This window comes from Ictidomys tridecemlineatus, chromosome 3 (assembly GCF_052094955.1).
Source record: "Ictidomys tridecemlineatus isolate mIctTri1 chromosome 3, mIctTri1.hap1, whole genome shotgun sequence".
Taxonomy (NCBI): Eukaryota; Metazoa; Chordata; class Mammalia; order Rodentia; family Sciuridae; genus Ictidomys; species Ictidomys tridecemlineatus.
In genome coordinates, this window is record NC_135479.1 from 119,035,274 (window position 1) to 119,050,026 (window position 14,753).

At 38.5% G+C, this 14,753-nt stretch overlaps 1 protein-coding gene across 3 annotated transcripts in view; it reads left to right on the forward strand.

Annotated features, from left to right (window-relative positions):
* Nucleotides 1–247: 247 nt before the first annotated feature.
* The window catches only part of Naaladl2 (N-acetylated alpha-linked acidic dipeptidase like 2), a 1,184,425-nt gene continuing 1,169,919 nt past the window's right edge, over nucleotides 248–14,753 (forward strand). For 2 of the 3 annotated variants that reach the window (XM_078043670.1, XM_078043671.1), the window contains exon 1: nucleotides 248–404. The gene's annotated coding sequence lies outside the window, so the exon portion shown is untranslated. The remainder of the gene's footprint in view (nucleotides 405–14,753) is intronic. The other variant, XM_078043672.1, reaches the window with a different exon arrangement.

The following is a 14,753-nucleotide window of genomic DNA, read 5'->3' on the forward strand; positions in this document are numbered from 1 at the left end:
AGAAAAGAAACTTTTTTTTTCGATACAAAGAATATTTGCAAACTGTATGCACATTACAAAGGAAACCCCTATCTTTGATGAGACACCATGGGGGCAAGCTTCCAGTTCTGACCACTTTTTAAAACATGCCTTCGCCATTTTTGACCCTCTTGCCACTTAACCCAATTCCCCGAGGCCCCTCTTCCCACTTGGCTCGGCAAACGTGTCTTTTATTATGACTCAGCCCCACTCGGCCCGCTCTCTCGGCCAAGCGGCTGACGCTCACGGCGGAGGCGCCCGGGCTTGCCGCTCGTGGACGAGGGCTCGCGCCCCGGCTCGCGCCCGTTGCTCCCGCTTTACGGCTGCTGCAAACCCGCCCGGCCCGGCAGCCGTACCGCAGACGAGCCCGCGCCCGCGCCGCTCAGGTAATCGGAGTCCTTCTCTTTCCAAAGTTTTGTCAAAGCCAGCGCGGCACTCTGAGGCGGCGCGGCCTCAGCCGAGCCCTCCACCGCTCCGCTCCTCTCCTCTCCCTCCCGCTTGGGCTAGCTACTTGGGTCCCGGGCGCCGATCCGGCGAGAAGTAACGGGGCCGTGGGGGCCAGGGCAACCGCGGGGCGCGAGCGACCCCGTGGGGTGGCGCGCTGGGCACCTGGCTCTGCAGTCCCGGGGCCCAGGGGAGGCCCCCGCCCACCATCCGAAGCTGGCTGTCTTCAGAGCCGAGCCCTGTAGCTTCCGAGTGCTGGCCTCTGACATCCACACATGCACGCGCTCCGCGCCGCGGGGCTGCCAGATGCGGCTCCCTAGCGGGACGCAGGTAAACACTCCAGCGCTGCAGACCCGCGCTTTAGGAAGGCTCGCTCCGACTGCCGCCCCCGCGGGTGGAATGCAGCTCCAGAGGACGCGCAGGACGGCTTTTCAAGGAAGTTTATGAGAAGCTCTGAAAACAGCAGCCTGTGATTAGAACCTACGCTGCTTTTATCCCAGTGTCTGCTTACTACAGTTGCCCTATGGTTTCATTGTTCCATAACTCGCCTTCCCCCTTCCCCATCTTTCCTTTTTCCTTTTTATTGGGTAGCTTATCTTTTAGTAGTATCTTGTGTTCTTTTGTCCCGCACTGTTAGAATACCAAATACACGTAGTATAGTATCTTTTGCATTTCTCTTTTTAAATAATTGGTCTTTGCATCCTGAGGACTGTAGTCAACTGTACACAAAGTTACTGGGTTGAAGTTAGCCTTGCAGAACACAGAGAAGATGGATTTGTTTGAAACCATCTTAGAAACCTAGGTAAAGATGTAGTTTCTGTTGCAGTTATCAATAAGTTACTGTAGTATTTACTCTGGTCAGCACAATTCAGTAGCTGCGCTTTTGTCTGTCAAGAGCTAATTAGTGACAGATTTAAAAGAAAAGACTGTTCTCTCCTCCACAGATTCTATATCCAGGAGAAGGAACACTTATGAGCACTGGGAGAATAGGGAGGGGTTAAAGAAAGGGTTGGGTTTTAAACTGGCAATTGAATAGGATTGTCCCCATTTCTTCTCTTTCTCCTTTAAACATTCTTAATGTTCAAAGAGGTTCTTTTAGTACCAGTTTAAGATGAAAGTGTTAAACTGTTCAAGGACTTTTCTCCTTTACAGTCCATAATCCCTGATCTCAAAATTCCTGCGAAATATGATAGTAACTCTTCTTGATAAGGTTGAACTAATGTATTTCAGAGACCACATAAAAAACATTTTCAACTTTTATTACAGAACCAACAAGAGTGAAATGAATTATTAGTTGCTTACATAAATCGTTATCAGATTCTCATAGAGAATTTAAGGCTTATTTATTCACTTAACAAACATCCAGTGCATACGACATGCCATACACTGTTCTTAACTCTGAATAAAGTGAAGAACAAATTTCTGCCTTCTTGAAATATGTATCCTAGAGGAGGGAGATACTATATAAAATAAATAATGAAAATATGAAGTGATACTATCATAAGAACTTTGGCGAACATAAAGCAAGGAAAAAATTTTTTGTGTGTGTTTAGAAATTTGAATACAATTTTGAGGTGATTCCTTAGAAGAAAGTGACATTTCAGTAGACTTAAAGCAGGTGAGGGAGTGAGCCATAATCTTATGGGGAAAAGAGCTTTCTAGACACACAGACTAGCAAATAAAGAGAAGCAGGGACACCATTAGATTATTATAATAATCCATGTGACAGATGATGGTGGGTTATACTTGGATGATAGTGGAGGTGGTGAAAATTCAGATTCTGGATATGTTTCGAGAGTATAAGATACCTATTTTTGTGCAAAATTTGCTGATGGATTTGGTATAAAGTGTGAGAGCAAAATAAATTAAGGAAAACTTAATTGCCTGAATAATTGAACAGACAGATTTTAATTAACTGGAATGGACAAGATGCAGGAGGAAAATTTCATGGGATTAAGAATTTGGATCATGGTGCGTTAAGTGTTAGTCATGTTTTAAATATTCAAGTGGAGATGTCCAGAAGGCAGTTAGTTGGAAGGACAGGCTAACAATATACAATTAGGGTTCTTTATTGGATAGATTATTATAAAAGTGAAAAGATTAGATGAATTCATCAAAAGCCTGTGGGTTTAAAAATTTGAAGAGGACTAAGGACTGAGCCTTGGTGTACTTCAACATTACGAGATGAAGCAGAACCAGTAAAGGGAGTCTAAACAAGAACTGTATGTGAGGTAAGAGGAAAAGCAAGAGTGTGGAATCCTGGAAATCAATAAGGATGTATTTGGAAGTAGGGGGCTGGTGTGCTGTTTTTAAAGATGAGGATTGAGAGTGGATTTAGCAAAGGAAATTATTGATGACCTTAATGATAGCAGTTTTCATGGAATGATAGGAGTGAAAGCTTGTTTGTAATGTGTGTGACCAAGTAGAAGGAGAGAAATTGTAGAGGACGATAGTATGCATGAATTCAAGGTTTTTGTGGGAAAAAAAGTTTTAAAGATATACAAAACAGTGTTATGATTTGCTTTTCTCTAATTACTAAAGATGTTGAAAACTTTTTCATACATTTGTTGATTGCTTGTATATCTTCTTAGAAGTGTCTGTTAAGTTCCTTAGCCCATTTATTGATTGTTTTTTTTTTATTAAGGTTTTTGAGTTCTTTATGTATCCTGGAGATTAGTGCTCTGATGTGTGTGTGGTAAAAATTTGCTTAAATACTGTAGGTTCTCCTCACATCAATGATTGTTTCTTTTGCTGAGAAGAAGCTTTTTAGTTGGAATCCATCCCATTTTTTGATTCTTGATTTTATTTCTTGCACTTTAGGAGTCTTGTTAAGGAAATCAGGGCCTAATCCAACATGATGAAGATTTGGGCCTGCTTTTTCTTCTATTAGATGCAGGGTCTCTTGTCTAATTCTTAGGTCCTTGATCCACTTTGAGTTGAGTTTTGTGCATAGTAACAGATAGAGGTTTAATTTCATTTTGTTACATATGGATTTCCAGTTTTCCCAGCACCATTTGTTGAAGAGGCTATCCTTTTCCAATGTATGTTTTTGGCATCTTTATCTAGATTGAGATAACTGTATTTATGTGGTTTGGTCTCTGTGTCTTCTATTCTGTAACATTGGTCTACATGTCTATTTTGGTGCCATACCATGCTGTTTTTGTTACTGTTGCTCTGTAGTAAAACTTCTGGTATTGTGATGCCTCCTGCTTCACTTTTCTTGCTAAGGATTGCTTTGGCTATTCTGGGTCTCTTATTTTTCCAAATGAATTTTATGATTGCTTTTTCTAATTCTATGAAGAATGTCATTCGGATTTTAATAGGAATCGCATTAAATCTGTATAACAGTTTTGGTAGTATGGCCATTTTGACAATATTAATTCTGCCTATCCAAGAGCATGGGAGATCTTTTCATCTTCTAAGGTCTTCTTCAATTTCTTTCTTTAGTGTTCTGTAGTTTTCATTGCAGAAGTCTTTCACCCTTTTGTTTGATTGATTCTCAAGTATTTTATATTTTTGAGGCTAGTTTGAATGGGGTAGTTTTCCTAATTTTTCTTTCATGGATTTATCACTTATGTATTGAAATGCATTTGATTTCTGGGTATTGATTTTATATCATGCTATTTTGCTGAATTCATTTATTATTTCTAGAAGCTTTTTGGTGGAATTTTTTGGATCTTCCAAATATGGAATCATGTCCTTGGCAAATATTGATAGTGTGAGTTCTTCTTTTCCTATGTGTATCCCTTTAATTTCTTTTGTCTGTCTAATTGCTAGAGCTAGAGTTTTAAGGAGTATGTTGAATAGAAGTTGTGAAAGAAGGCATCCCTGTCTTTTTCCTGCTTTTAGATGGAATGCTTCCAAGAGGGTGTGGGGAGAAAGGTACACTCATACATTGCTGGAAGAACTGCAAATTGGTGCAATCACTTTGGAAACTAGTGTAGAGATTCCTCAGAAAGTTGGAATGGAACCACAATTTGATCCAACTATCCCACTCTACAAAGGACTTAAAATCAGCATACTATAGTGACATAGCCACACCAGTGTTTATAGTTGTTGAATTCACAATATCTAAACTGTGGAACCAACGTAGATGCCCATCAGTAGATGAATGGATAGAGAATCTAAGGTGTATATACACAATGGAATATTACTCAGCATTAAAAGAGAATAAAATCATGGCATTTGAAGGTTAATGGATGGAGTTGGAGAATATTATGCTAAGTGAAGTAAGCCAATCCCCAAAGAGTAAAGGCCAAGTGTTTTCTCTCATTAGTGGGTGCTGATCTATAATGGAGGGCTTAGGAAAAATTGAGGAACTTTGGAATGGGTAAAGGAGAGGGTGGGAAGGGGTTATGGGGGTAGGAAAGATGATGGAATGAAATGGACATCATTACTATAGGTACACAAATGATTGCATGAATTGTGCATCTCTACATTGTGTACAACCAGAGAATTGAAGTGTTGTGCTCCATTTGTGTATGATGAATTGAAATGCATTCTGTTGTCATGTACAACTAAGTAGAACAAATAAAAAAATAATAATAAAGTTTTAAAAACCAGTGTTATGTTGTTGTACTAATGAGAAATCCAATGAAATGGAAGAGTTAATGATGTAGGAGAGAGGGAGCAGTATTTTTAAGTAGGTGAAAGAGGGTATTTATGTTCTACAGGAGAGGATATCTGTGTCTAGGATTATGGGGTGTTTAGTAATTAAAAAAAAAAAAAGGCAAAGTGTGTGGACACATCCAGGTGGAGAATGTAGATTTTTACTTTGGATCACTTTTATCATATTTTGCTTGACAGTCCTGGTGCATGAGTAATTTATAGGAATTGTTTGATTTTCCTAAAAATTGTTTTCAGAGAAATTTGATGAAAGAATACGTCGAGATTCTGAGAATTTCTTGATGAAAAGAATTTTGTCTTTTCTGAGGAGAGAAGAGGGAAATTTGTTCCCTGAGTTTTATTCTGGAGAAGACTTGGAAAACAAGTTGAAATTACAAGATAAAAGATAACTGGGGGCAGTGGAGAGGAAATAAGGCAGGCTGAATCCTAATGTGAAATCTGGGAAAACCTTTGATGAGAAGGATGGTATCTTTGAATCTCACCTCCTGTGTAGTGGATAACTACAGCAAAGTTCTTAGGACAATACTGTCATTATCCAAGAGACCCTTGATTTAAATAACTATGTGTGATGAAATGGAAAACAGTGTTATTACTGGTAGTGAATCTGACAAGGGAGAAGTGGGTTTAAGTCTGGGAAGAAATATTAGCAGGATTACATTTCAAATTGGCTTTTGAAAATGAAATAAGACTGGATTGGCAACAAGTAGGCTGTAGAAAAATATAGCATTTTGAGAACATTGCCCATGGATATTGGATCAAGATGGAGAGCACTGTTAAAGTTGGAAAAGATAACTTGTTTGAGGTGACTTTCCTTCAGTTATTTAGAGACCATTTATTTGTTGAATCTTTATTATAACACAGGGATCTATATAAAGTTTTAGCAAGGGATGATGATAACTGCTATTTAAATGACATCATCTCTGCCCTCAACATTACCATTTCTGGTAAAGAGTATATACAAATATTCTGATATAATTGATAAATAACTTATGAAGAGTACTGAGTATTTCAAAGTTGTTGGTTTAAAAAATTTATTATGGGAATTATTAGAAATTCAAAAGTAAAGAGAATCTTTTAATGGATCCCATTGTACTCCTTGCCCTTCAAAATCTATCAGTTTTCTGCTGATCTTATATGTTGTGAGAGTGTAGAGAAAGGAGACATTGTTTCTGTTGGTAGTTCAGGACAGGAAGACTTCTTGGAACCTCTCCATGATAAAAAGAAAACAGAACATTAAAGAGAATTGTTGAGTTCTTGGTTCTAGTTTTGTATCTGTCAATGGCTTGCTGGATATCTTTCTGTCACTCCATCTTTCTATTCTTCACTCTCATTCTCTGAAGAGTGTGGTTATTCTGCATTAAGGGGCTTGAAACTATGGTCCATGGGCCTAATCCTAAAATTTTTATTATCTGGCCTTTTACAAAATGCCTTTCAACCCTTATTCTACATAAGAGTTGAGATTCCATCAGCTCCAATATTGCTAATCTATTGGTAAACTAAAACTTTGTAATAGTAATTAATATTTATTAAGCATTTACTAAGTACCAGCATAATATTTTGCATGGAACAATTTACTTAATCCTCACCAAAACCCTAGAGAATAGTTTCTCTTATTTTTACAAGTGAAGAAACTAAGGCATAAGATGGGTAAATAACTTCCTCAAGTTAACAGTAAATAATGGGGCTAGACAGTACTATTTCAGCAACCAACCATATTCTTTTTTTGTTGTTTTAATACATTTTTAATTATTAGTAGACCTTTTTTTATTCATTTATACGTGGTGCTGAGAATTGAACCCAGTGTCTCACATATGCCAGGCAAGTGCGCTGCCTCTGAACCCCAGCCCCAGCCCCACCTCCAGCAACTACATTTCTTAATCATAATGATGCATTATCTTTGGTCACATAGAAAAAGAAGTATATATTAAAAGAATTTCAGCAAATCACAGAATGAACAGTAATTTGTACATCAATTATTTGTATTCAAGAAAGGCCCTATATTGTGATTTTAGGTGTAAAAGCTTTAAGATGCTGATCCATCCTGAATGTATGTTGCAGTTGAATATATTGCTTTAATAGAAGATTCTAATACAGCATCGTTTTCTTAAGAAAACAGCGGATTTTTGAAAGCAGAAACTCAAAAAGTAAGCATATATAAATGATATATAGAATTCTATCATTGTTTCTGCTAACAATACAGATTTCAAGAGTTCATCTCTTTAATATATGATATGATTTGTACAAAAGATGAGGAGTTATGGGCCCAAAAATTTCTAGATCCAGTTCTGTTCCCAAATAGTTTGTTCTCAAGTTCTTCTCCTGGCCTTCCTTAAGTTATTTATGAAAAGTGAGGAAATGGCTTAGATCATCTTTAAGGCTTCTGTGGCTCAAAAATATGGTTGTGTAATTTTATACATAGTATATTCAAAGAAATAGATGAAATAGCTATCTGGGAAAAGTAGGATTGTTAAGATAAACATTTAAGCTCCCCTTCTGTATACACACATAAACATACAAATATGTATAAACATAAATATCAGCTAGTACATATAAGTATAAAATCACTGTGATTTATTTTTATGTGTGATTTATTAGAAGCATTAGTCGTTTTTGATATGTAGGTAAATAAGTATCTGCCCTATGTTTGTGTGGCTTTGTATTTGTACAAAGTAAGAGATTTTTTTTTCCCCCTCAACCAGAAACATGCAGTTGTATGGAAAGTAAGTCTTGATGAATTCCTTGACCTCTGTGTTCTGGCAGTGTGTCTCATGTTTTCTTTAGCAAAATTTGATTCATTGCTCAATTTGTCTGCCAGTTAAAAGCAAACAGTATGCCTGAAACAGGGTTGTCTGTTTTCTACTGTTGCATGGGATTATTGATGTCAGACAAAATTGTAATTTAATTGTTTTGACATTTTGATCTGAACAGTTCAGATAAGAAAGGAGATTCATCTTGCATAAAAACCTAGTATTTTGAGCTCAGCATGTTTTTTCCTAACTACTTATTATATGCATGTTATATTATTTTTTTTAAAGTTACATTTTTATCCTAATGGGAATTTATGCTCACAGTATTAATTACCAAAGTATGATTCAATAGGAATATATTACAGATATGTTAAGTTTTTGATGTTCAGTCATGAAAAACTTTAGAAATGCTATGTTTTAAAAACATAATGAAAATTTCATATTTATTTTCATTGAATATAAGAGCACATTTTTATATTATAGTTGACTTTTTGCTTTTTTATAATCTTGGCATACAAATTTATTCATAAATGTCTTCAGTTTTAGGACTTTATTAATCCACACTGGTAAACTGATAACTTTACATAAACTGTGTTCTTTTACTCCTGTGCATTGTGTATAGTTATCACTGGTGATGACTTCAGTACATTCCTAAATGTGTTTGGGGTTTCTTTATCTTTTTTTTTTTTTTTTTGGGTCCCTTTTTCTTTCTTTTTTTTTTTTTTTTATTGTTGGTCGTTCAAAACATTACACAGTTCTTAATACGTCATCTTTCACAGTTTGATTCAAGTGGGTTATGAACTCCCAACTTTACCCCGTATACAGATTGCTGTATCACATCAGTTACCCTTCCATTGATTGACATATTGCTTTTCTAGTGTCTGATGTATTCTGCTGTCAGTCCTATTCTCTACTATCCCCCCTCCCCTCCCCTCCCCTTTCCTTTTCTCTCTCTACCCCTTCTACTGTAAATCATTTCTTCCATTTGTATTATCTTGTCTTACCCCTCCTTTCCTCTTATATATCATTCTCACTCCCTTTCCTTCCCACCTCTCATCCCTGTTTAATGTAAATCTTCTTCTCAAGCTCTTCGTCCCTACCCTGTCCTTGTTTACTCCCCTTATATCAAAGGGGTCATTTGGTATTTGTTTTTTAACGATTGACTAGCTTCACTTAGCATAATCTGCTCTAATGCCATCCATTTCCCTCCAAATTCTATGATTTTGTCGTTTCTTAATGCAGAGTAATACTCCATTGTGTATAAATGCCACATTTTTTTTATCCATTCATCTATTGAAGGGCATCTAGGTTGGTTCCACAATCTTGCTGTCGTGAATTGTGCTGCTATGAACATCGATGCAGCAGTGTCCCTGTAGCATGCTCTTTTTAAGTCTTTAGGGAATAGACCGAGAAGGGGAATAGCTGGGTCAAATGGTGGTTCCATTCCCAGCTTTCCAAGAAATCTCCATACTGCTTTCCAAATTGGCTGCACCAATTTGCAGTCCCACCAGCAATGAACAAGAGTGCCCTTTTCCCCCGCATCCTCTCCAGCACTTATTGTTGTTTGACTTCCTAATGGCTGCCAATCTTACTGGAGTGAGATGGTATCTTAGGGTAGTTTTGATTTGCATTTCTCTGACTGCTAGCGATGGTGAGCATTTCTTCATGTACTTATTGATTGATTGTATGTCCTCCTCTGAGAAGTGTCTATTCAGGTCCTTGGCCCATTTATTGATTGGGTTATTTGTTATCTTATTGTCTAATTTTTTGAGTTCTTTGTATATTCTGGTTATTAGGGCTCTATCTGAAGTGTGTGGATTAAAGATTTGTTCCCAGGATGTAGGCTCCCTATTTATCTCTCTTATTGTTTCTTTTGCTGAGAAAAAACTTTTTAGTTTGAGTAAGTCCCATTTGTTGATTCTAGTTGTTAACTCTTGCGCTATGGGTGTCCTATTGAGGAATTTGGGGCCTGATCCCACAGTATGTAGATCGTAGCCAACTTTTTCTTTTATCAGATGCCATGTCTCTGATTTAATATCAAGCTCCTTGATCCATTTTGAGTTAACTTTTGTGCATGGCGAGAGATAGGGATTCAGATTCATTTTGATGCAAATGGATTTCCAGTTTTCCCAGCACCATTTGTTGAAGATGCTATCCTTCCTCCATTGCATGCTTTTAGCCTCTTTATCAAATATAAGGTAGTTGTAGTTTTGTGGATTGGTTACTGTGTCCTCTATTCTGTACCATTGGTCCACCCACCTGTTTTGGTACCAGTACCATGCTGTTTTTGTTACTATTGCTCTGTAGTATAGTTTGAAGTCTGGTATCGCTATACCACCTGATTCACACTTCCTGCTTAGTATTGTTTTTGCTATTCTGGGTCTTTTATTATTCCATATGAATTTCATGATTCTTTTATCTATTCCTACAAGAAATGCTGTTGGGATTTTGATTGGTATTGCATTGAACTTATAGAGAACTTTTGGTAATATCGCCATTTTGATATTTCTCCATCTTCTAAGGTCTTCTTCTATGTCTTTCTTTAGGGTTCTGTAATTTTCATTATATAAATCTTTCACCTCTCTTGTTAGGTTGATTCCCAAGTATTTTATTTTTTGGGGGGATATTGTGAATGGAGTAGTTGTCCTCATTTCCGTTTCAGAGGATTTGTCGCTGATATACAGGAACGCCTTTGATTTATGGGTGTTGATCTTATATCCTGCCACTTTGCTGAATTCATTTATTAGCTCCAGTAGCTTCTTTGTAGACCCTTTTGGGTCTGCTAGGTATAGGATCATATCATCTGCAAATAGTGATAATTTAAGTTCTTCTTTTCCTATTTTTATGCCTTTAATTTTTTTCGTCTGTCTAATTGCTCTGGCCCGTGTTTCAAGGACTATGTTGAACAGAAGTGGTGAGAGAGGGCATCCCTGTCTTGTACCAGATCTTAGAGGGAATGCCTTCAATTTTTCTCCATTCAGAATGATGCTGGCCTGTGGCTTATCATAGATTGCTTTTACAATGTTGAGGGATGCTGAACTTTGTCGAATGCTTTTTCTGCATCTATCGAGATGATCATATGATTCTTATTTTTAAGTCTATTGATGTGGTGAATAACATTTATTGATTTCCGTATATTGAACCAGCCTTGCATCCCAGGGATGAATCCTACTTGATCATGGTGTATAATTTTTTTGATATGTATTTGAATCCGATTCACCAGAATTTTATTGAGGATTTTTGCGTCAAGGTTCATTAGAGATATTGGTCTGTAGTTTTCTTTCTTTGAAGTGTCTTTGTCTGGTTTCGGAATCAGGATGATGTTGGCCTCATAGAATGAATTTGGAAGTTCTCCCTCTTTTTCTATTTCCTGAAATAGCTTGAAAAGTATTGGTGTTAGTTCCTCTTTAAAGGTTTTGTAAAACTCTGCTGTATACCCATCTGGTCCTGGGCTTTTCTTAGTTGGTAATCTTTTGATGGTTTCTTCTATTTCCTCTATTGTTATTGGTCTGTTTAGGTTGTCTATATCCTCCTGACTCAATCTCGGTAGATCATAAGACTTAAGGAATTTATCTATGCCTTCACTATCTTCTATTTTATTGGAGTATAAGGATTCAAAATAATTTCTGATTATCTTCTGTATTTCTGAAGTGTCTGTTGTGATATTGCCTTTTTCATCCCGTATGTTAGTAATTTGAGTTCTCTCTCTTCTTCTCTTCGTTAGCATGGCTAAGGGCCTGTCGATTTTATTTATTTTTTCAAAGAACCAACTTTTGGTTTTGTCAATTTTTTCAGTTGTTTCTTTTGTTTCAATTTCATTAATTTCAGCTCTGATTTTAATTATTTCTTGCCTTCTACTTCTTTTGCTGTTGTTTTGCTCTTCTTTTTCTAGGATTTTGAGATGAAGTAAGAGATCATTTATTTGTTGGTTTTTTCTTTTTTTGAGGAATGAACTCCAAGCGATGAATTTTCCTCTTAGAACTGCTTTCAATGTGTCCCATAGATTCCGATATGTTGTGTCTGTGTTTTCATTTAACTCTAGGAAGTTTTTAATTTCCTCCTTGATGTCTTCTAAAACCCATTGATCATTCAGCATCCTATTGTTCATTCTCCAAGTGATGCTTGATGTTTCCTTCCTTCTTTTATCATTGATTTTCAGTTTTATTCCATTATGATCAGATAAGATGCATGGTATTATCTCTACCCCTTTATATTGTCTAAGAGTTGCCCTGTGACATAATATGTGGTCTATTTTTGAGAAGGTTCCATGTGCTGCTGAGAAAAAGGTGTAACTACTTGATGTTGGGTGGTATAGTCTATATATGTCAATTAAGTCTAAGTTGTTAATTGTGTTATTGAGTTCTATAGTTTCCTTATTTAACTTTTGTTTGGAAGATCTGTCCAGTGGTGAGAGAGGTGTGTTGAAGTCTCCCATGATTATTGTATGGTGATCTATTAGACTCTTGAACTTGAGAAGAGTTTGCTTGATGAACACAGCTGCACCATTATTTGGGGCATATATATTTTTGATTGTTATGTCTTGTTGGTGTATGGTTCCCTTGAGCAGTATGAAGTGTCCTTCTTTATCCCTTTTAATTAACTTTGGCTTGAAATCTATTTTATTAGATATGAGGATGGACACTCCTGCTTGTTTCCGCAGTCCATAGGAGTGACTGGTATGATTTTTCCCAACCTTTCACCTTCAGTCTATGAATATCTTTTCCTATCAGATGCGTCTCCTGTAGGCAGCATATTGTTGGGTCTTGTTTTGTGATCCATTCTACTAGCCTGTGTCTCTTAATTGGTGAGTTTAAGCCATTAACATTTAGGGTTATTATTGAGATCTGGTTTGTTCTTCTAGCCATATTTGTTTATTGATGTTACTAAACCTGATTTGTTATTCTCTTTGACTACTTTCCCCCCTTTACTGTCCTACCTCCCATTGTTGGTTTTCAATGTTATTGTCCATTTCCTCTTCCTGTAATGTTTTGCAAAGGATTTTTTGAAGAGATGGTTTTCTAGCTGCGAATTCTTTTAACTTTTGTTTATCGTGGAAGGTTTTAATTTCATCTTCTATCCTGAAGCTTAATTTCGCCCGATACACGATTCTTGGTTGGAACCCATTTTCTTTCAGTGTTTGAAATATGTTATTCCAGGATCTTCTAGCTTTCAGAGTCTGTGTTGAGAGATCAGCTGTTATCCTGATTGGTTTGCCCCTAAATGTAATCTGCTTTCTTTCTCTTGCAGCTTTTAAAATTCTCTCCTTATTCTGTATGTTGGACATCTTCATTATAATGTGTCTAGGTGTGGATCTCTTATGATTTTTACATTCGGCGTCCTGTAGGCTTCTAGGATTTGGGATTCTGTCTCATTCTCCAAGTCTGGGAAGTTTTCTCGTATTATTTCACTGAATAGACTGTTTATTCCTTTGGTATGGAGCTCTGTGCCTTCTTGTATCCCAATGACTCTTAAATTTGGTCTTTTGATATTGTCCCATAATTCTTGGATGTTCTGCTCATGGTTCCTTAGCAGACTTGTTGAGCTGTCTATGTTCTTTTCCAGTTGAAATACTTTGTCTTCATTGTCTGATGTTCTCTCTTCTAAGTGATCTACTCTGCTGGTAGTATTCTCAATTGAGTTTTTAAGTTGGTTTATTGTTTCCTGCATTTCTAGGATTTTTATTTGTTTGTTTTTTATTACCTCTATCTCCCTGTGAAATTGATCTTTTACTTCCTGGATTTGTTTGTCAATGTGATCTTTCATTGTCTGATTTTGCTGTCTCATGTCTTCCTTGAGACTCCAGATCATCTGAAGCATATATATCCTGAACTCTTTATCTGACATTCCATCTGTTACAGCTATTACCTCTTCTAAAGTTGAGTTGACCTGCATTGCTTGTGGTCCTTTCTTTCCTTGTCTTTTCATGCTGCTCACGTTTCTTTCTGCTTGGTGAAACTGTTGTGTTTATGAGTTTTTCCCCCTAATTATTTATATTGCTCTTGTATAGTTGAAAAATCTCCCTTGCAGGGCGGGTAGTGGCTGTGCTCCTTCTCTAGTTGGGGTGATCTCAATACCGCGCTAGCAGATCGCTAGGCCTGCTCTGCCGGTTGTTCGCAGGTCTGCCCACCCTGCGGGAGCAGGTGGCGGCTCTGCTCTGCCCCCCCTGCAATTGTGGCGATATGACTATCATCCCCTTGGGTTGTTGGGCCTGATCCGGATGCGGGCGGCTGCTCTGCTCTGCCCCCCTACTCCAAATGGAGTGGCGTATCTACCATGCTGGCAGGCCTCTAGGCCTGTTCCGTTGGTGGGTCTCAGGTCTGCCTGACTCTGGCAGTAAGGGGAGTTGGGTGTCGAGAGTCCTTTGGTCCTTGCGGTCACGCCCACAGAGAGATTTTGAAGTTTCCCGGTTGTTAGCCAGGTGGGCGGGGCTATTAGCAGAGCCCGGAGGGCATGGCCATGTACGGGGCCATGCGGGGACCCTTCTAGCTGAGTCTGGCCACCGGGAGCCACGTGAAGAGCGGGGTAGCTGTGTCTGCGTGATTAAGATCCGGGCAGGTGGTTTGGCTGTTCGCCGAGTGAGAGCAGGGCCTCTCGGGAGAGCCGATATGGTGGAGGCATCTGCCGGTATGGGCTGCCACTCCGCTCCGGGCCGCTGCCGCTTTCAGAAGCTGCTGGTGGTTGCGGGATTGGACCTCTGCGCCCGCCGGGGGGGCCACCTGTAGAGCCGGGTAGCTGCGACCGCATAGTTAGGAACCGGGCAGGTGAGGCGGCTGTTCCCAGAGCGAGCACTAGGCCTCCCAGGGGAGCCCGGATGGTGGAGGCCGAATTCCGGTTCGGGCGGGGCGGGCCAAGTCGCTCCGGGTGACCGCTGCTTGCAAAAACGGCTGCTGTTTGCAGAAGTTGATTTCTGCACCCGCC